The sequence below is a fragment of the Coregonus clupeaformis genome, unplaced genomic scaffold (assembly GCF_020615455.1).
Source record: "Coregonus clupeaformis isolate EN_2021a unplaced genomic scaffold, ASM2061545v1 scaf0175, whole genome shotgun sequence".
Lineage (NCBI taxonomy): Eukaryota > Metazoa > Chordata > Actinopteri > Salmoniformes > Salmonidae > Coregonus > Coregonus clupeaformis.
Genome location: NW_025533630.1, coordinates 465,501 through 471,768, shown reverse-complemented (window position 1 = coordinate 471,768; position 6,268 = coordinate 465,501).

Here is a 6,268-nt window from a genome sequence, read left to right as displayed (position 1 = left end):
CGGCAAGTTCGAGCGCCAGGACCCGAGTCTTCCGTATACAACATGCAGAAATGGTAAATATGATTTGAAACTGTTTACCCATTCAAATGAAGCCCCTGCGTCAGGTATGGAGCTGGATTACAAACATTGATATAACTTTTTCTAACCGGCGACTGGCCTGTATGGCCTATTATTGCCCCCAAGAAAGTTATAAATAATTAATGCACATTCATGATATTTTGTTTACTCTTTCCACATACTTTATAAATGTGATATTTTGTTTTGGATATCGGCAATATTTAGATTAGGCTTTTATCGACTATTTTATTATAATACAACTTCTATTTGCCTACCTTTTGTAAACTTTATTCAATCAACATGTTGGTGTGGCCACATATAAAAATCCCCTCACTGCAACACACATTATTATAACTTATAATAAACTAGGCCTATCACTTATCGATATCATGAGAATGAATATTATTTTTGGCGTTTACAATTTTCTGTTGTTTTGTGTTTGTTGAACTTCAGTATGGAGTTGTGATTTTTACCCCAGGTGCCTGTATTAAGCACAATCAGACAGACCGTTTGAGTACTGAAACTTTTGACAAAATGTCCCGAACATATAGCCTATCCAGCATTTTTTTTCAAATTTGCGAACATCCAAGGCCAGTGACACTTGTCAAGACGTCACCTTCAGATGTTGTTGATTGTTAGAGCGTGCATAACGATTCTACAGTGACCATTTTTGTGTCAACTACTCACTCCAGTCTTTGGCCTACACAATGTAGCCTACCTCAGATAAAACCAATTATAGAATACACAACAAAACAAAATGCTATTTTAAAGATGACACCATGTAAAGCAATGTAAAACATCATCAATAGTACATTTCTGTTTATATTTACACACTGCTATATCAAAAAATGTATCAGAACAAAAATGTTGCCACTATTTTGCATTCTCAATTTTAACCCTTTCCAAACAGAACTTTATAATTGTGGAAACATTTCCGATTATGAATATATTCCTGTGTTACATATTTAACATGCAAGTACTAATGGGTTGAAATAGTTGAACAACTTTGGAAGTGACTTTGAAGTTATTAATGTGTGATGCAGTTACTAGTAGCTCTTGGCTTGGGTTCATTTGATTTCTAGAGTGTACCAGGAAGTTGTGCAGCTTCCTATAAACAAAACAAACACATAGCCTGCAGTTGGGAATTTTATGTTATTATAAGATTTTTCAGTTTGATTAAATACAGTAGTTTTGAGGTGTTTTTATGTCATGACTTGAGGGCCAACAAAAACTTTTTTTTGTGTGTGTGTATTAAAACTATTTTTGCAACAGCTGGTTGAATACATGGATACAATCCAAAATACTTTGTATTGTTGAAGACTTAACAATTTACAATGTATTAGCGTACAGTGTTTTCTCTCTGTCATGCATTCCTATAGCCTACGTGTGTCTACGTCTATGTAGCCTTGCTTCTACTTCCCCTAAAAGTCGAGGGAGTTGGAGAGAGAGCAAAAACGAACACGTGTGACAGTTGAGCAGAGCAGGCAGAACACAGAGGCATTTACATGCCAGAGTAACACATTTCTACATGGACATTTCTGAAGGGTAGAGGAGTCAGGGAGCGAAAAAAGAAAGAACATATTCCCTCCCTTCACTTTGACTGCTCCACTCAGTTTCTGGGTTCAAGGGCTTTACATAATGTTTAGTCCTAATCTGGGGAGCCTGTCAGTGATGTTTCATGGTTGTGCAAGTGCTGCAGTCAGTGAATGGCAATTTGCATTCCAGGAGTATTATTTGATTACTTTTATCTGCTGCTGCTACTAGCCTGGGCCCCTTCGCATGCATTTCATCTTGCCTGCCATTTAGCAGGTCGACACATCGTTGCGTTCCTTACTTATTCTCTCTCTCTCTCTCTCTCTCTCTCTCTCTCTCTCTCTCTCTCTCTCTCTCTCTCTCTCTCTCTCTCTCTCTCTCTCTCTCTCCTCTCTCTCTCTCTCTCTCTCCCACTCTCTCTCTCTCTCTCTCTCGCACTCTCTCTCTCTCTCTCTCTCTCTCTCTCTCTCTCTCTCTCTCTCTCTCTCTCTCTCTCTCTCTCGCTCTCTCTCGCACTCTCTCTCTCTACTCTCTCTCTCTCTCTCTCTCTCTCTCTCTCTCTCTCTCTGTCGTGGTTCAGACAAGAAAAGCAGACAAGGAAAGCAGAGAGGGAAGTAAAGTAGAGGAAGGGAGAGAAGGAGCGCTAAAAAGTGAATGAGATGTGAAGGAGATGGGAGGAAAAGAGAATAAAGAAAATAAGAGAAAAGTGGAAGATGGGACTAGACAGTGAAAGTGATCCATCGAACGACGAGTGAAGGGAGGGAGAGGAAAATGAAGAAGCAGGGGAACTTTTTTCCATGTAGCAGGCAGAGACCAGAACCTCAGGGCCAGAGTTGTCAGACAGCAGCGGCGGTGGGCTGTGATTCCTCTGGGCCTTGACTGAGGAGTTGGAGAGGGGAGCTGCTGGTTAGCTTGGTTCAATAATCTCATGGACAGGTAGGGCCAGTCTGGACCCCTGAGAGCCAGTTAATGAAGAGCAGGGCTGCTTAGTGCTCCCCTGCTCTGACCCCGCGCCGCCTGTCCCCACCGCCTGAATCATCTGATCTCTCCCTCTATTCTTTCCTCTCCTCTTCAAGGAGTTATATTGTAAGTTTTCTTTCTTCATTGAGACTGGAAGGGTGCTTAAGTGATGAGGTTGAACCGATGAAAAATATGGCGGTGTTTTTCTCTCTCATTTCAGTGTCTTTCGTGACGAAGTGATTGTGTGCGTGTGTGTGTGTGTGTATGTATGTGTGTGTGAACCGCCACCTCATGTCTCCGTGTACGCTTTTTTGCACCAAGATACTTTTGTCAACAAAGGGCAGGGAGACAGATAGAGGGGGGAAGAAAGTGACGTGTGTCGCCCAGACAGGTAGCTACTGCTTCTTCCTGTTCTGCTCAAACAACCCAGAAACACATCAACAATGCTCTTGTTTACTCAGTGGAGGGTGGGCCACCATGCCACACACACACATACACACACACTTTTGTATTGCTCTCCTTGTGGGGACCAAATAATTTATTCCTATCCAAAATCCTATTTTCCCTGACCCTAAATCTAACCCCTAGCCTTAACCTAACCTTAAACCTAACCTTAACCCCAAACCCCTAACCTAACCCTAAAACTATACCTAACACAAACTCTAACCATAACCCCTAACCCTAACCTTAATTCTAACCCTAATTGTAGCCCCTAACCCTAAACCTAACCCCTAAGCCTAAAATATTTTTTTTCTCGTTTAGACCAAAATGTCCCCACTTGTCTGAATTTTCCTTGTTTTACTATCCTTGTGAGGACTTCTGGTACCCACAAAGATAGTTAAACAAAAACACACACACACGGCCTGATATCTCCCTGCTCCTCTCCACTCGTCCACTCTTCTAATAAAGCCTTGGTGTTAGCGATAGTGTGTCTTGGCAATGACAGAAAAGGTAATATTTTGAGAGAGAGGGGTTCTGTACCTCTTGGTGGCTGGAGACGAAGCCTTTGAAAAGGACACTGTAACCGAGCCGCAGGCATTAGGACTAAACAAAGACACTGTGAAATCTTAAAACAAATTAGATCTCAGGCAGTAATTTAATAAAAAGCACAGTGGGAGATGTACTTGATTTAAAACAATATACATTTGGTAGACATTAATTACATTTTTACCCCAGCGCAGAGGGAAAGAATCAAATCCACACACACTTTCTCCAATTCCCTCTTAACACATTCTACCATTTGGACACACTTTTCCACCCGGTTTCAAATTAAAAAGTGAAATGATAGTTTTTACATGAAGATTTAAGATGTGTTTGTTAGTAGGCGTAATTGTCCTCTAATTAATATCTCTGTGAAGAGTCTTAAAGGGACAATATTGTCGACGTGTTACGGAGTGGGATTTTATCAGTGGACTACAACTGAATCAGATCACGCCGAGTCTTAAGACTAGAAGCTGGGAGAAATGTTTGAGCTGTAAAATGATACGTGTGTGTGTGTGTGGTGTGTGTGAATGTGTGTGTGTGCACAGTTAAGTATTTCTCAAAAATCCAATGAAGCATGCATACAATATATTTAGGACTAGTCACTTTCTTAAAGTGAGGTAAGTCTAGACGTTGTATGTATTCCAACTTAATAATACATTAATACGATTCAAATTGGTGAGTAACACTATGTAATCAAAGGAGAACTCCAGTAACTGTTCTCTCTTACAGGAAAAGTTTGGACTATTGCTTTAAACATGCACAGGGCATGCGTTGCACTCCCACTATCTATTTATTTGTTCAAGAGGAGAAATGATAGCACCCATTCAGACCAACTGCGGTGCTGCTGAGAACTACACGACTGTGCGGTATATATTTTTATTTTACCGTGTCACAGAACACACAGTCACGATTCCTTTATGTTTCGACCTTAATTTTGCCTGGGCCTAATTGATTTTGCACAGAACTAATTATGGGCCTTCAGTGTAAAATAAACACTTCAATGTCCCCCGGTTAGCGCTAGGGAATGTCGGTAGGGAAATTGCAGTTCAGCGTGTAATCCATCGTTCTTTAAGGGTGAGGGAAGTAATTAATCGACGCTATAGAAATGGAGCGAGTAGAGAGCCGAAAAAGTGATGGGGGGAGAGAGGGGAGAGGAGAGAGAGAGAGAGAGAGAGACATGGCTGTCCGTGTAACCAACAGGAGTCTCAGTGTAACTGAATGACTCAACTGGGAGGTATAAGGTTATTGGTATAATTTATATTTTATAGCTCTCCTCGGACTCACTAGCTACTCCGGAGTAAGTTGTTCGACGTGTGCCATGTGGAAAGAGCTGGGAGAATCGGTCGTAGGAATGATAGAACTCCAGAACCCCGTCTGTCTTCCTTAGTCTCTCCCTCTCACTACATTTTTCTCTCTTTTTCTCAGTTTACCTCCCTTTTCTGTAAGCCCACCACTGTAAAAGTATACGTGACATAACATTTACGCCAACGAGGTAATTCATATTTTGGAAGTTGAAACAACTAAGACTTTTTACATTGTATCACACTGAAGAGTTGTTTTGTGTGGGTGTGAGAGCCGTTGGCCCACCTTCTAGTGCCTTGAGTGTCTTGGAGTGACCCCCTTAGGCCAATGGAGTGAGTTTGATTAAAAGAGAATAATTTGCCCTAAAGTGACTTTCCCTGCCTTCTCCCCCACTCCAAAAACTACAGTGGAGAAATCAGATATGACAAGATAAGTGGCGTCCCATGAATAATTTCTGAGGAACTGAAAAGTAGCATATTGACTTTGGAATTATTTGCTTGAGTGTTTAACCCAGTCGACAATGCTATTTTCACCTGAATTGACTTTTAACGATTCCTCAGGTTTTCATCCAGTCTCTCTCTCTCTCTCTCTCTCTCTCTCTCTCTCTCTCTCTCTCTCTCTCTCTCTCTCTCTCTCTCTCTCTCTCTCTTCTCTCTCTCTCTCTCTCTCTCTCTCTCTCTCTCTCTCTATCTCCCTATCTCTCTCTCTCTCTCTCTCTTTCTTCTTCTCTAACTCCACAAAACGTTCAGTGTTGAACATGTCTGTACCTCTACCCTCATCATCATTATACCAATAACGATGAGTTCCATCTGTCCCATGGAACCAGCTCAGAGAGTAGCGGTATCAGATGGGTTGTGTCTTAGTTAGGGCCTGTGGTTTGAACACAGATGATCTGGTTGCTTGTGTTAGTAGCAGCGGTAGCAGCCCACATGTGAATCTCCCAGTCTGACACTCCAGAGTCCGTCTATGGGCGTCTGTTATGGGCAGGTTGAGTGAAAGCTGCTTCACTTTGGGTCTTCTACTTTATGACTTGCCTGATGTCTCGGTTTTGCTCTATCTTTCCACATGAAGTGTATGTACAGTACGTCTTAACAATGTTTTTGTTGTAATTTGGCTCCTCCCCAGCTTTTTGTAGAATCACAACATTTGATTGACAACCTCCCTTCAAATCAAATCAAATTGTATTTGTCACATGCGTCGAATACAACAGATGTAGACTTTACCGTGAAATGCTTACTACGAGCCCTTTCCCAATGCAGTTAAAAGTACCAAAAATTTGCTAAATAAAGGCAAAATATTAACACAATAAAATAACAATAACGAGGATATATACGGAGTATCTTAAGTCTGTGCGGGTACGTTAGGTAGTTGAAGTTAATTGAGGTAATATATTTCAGTCAATCTATATCTGCTTGAATATGGAATGAAACTG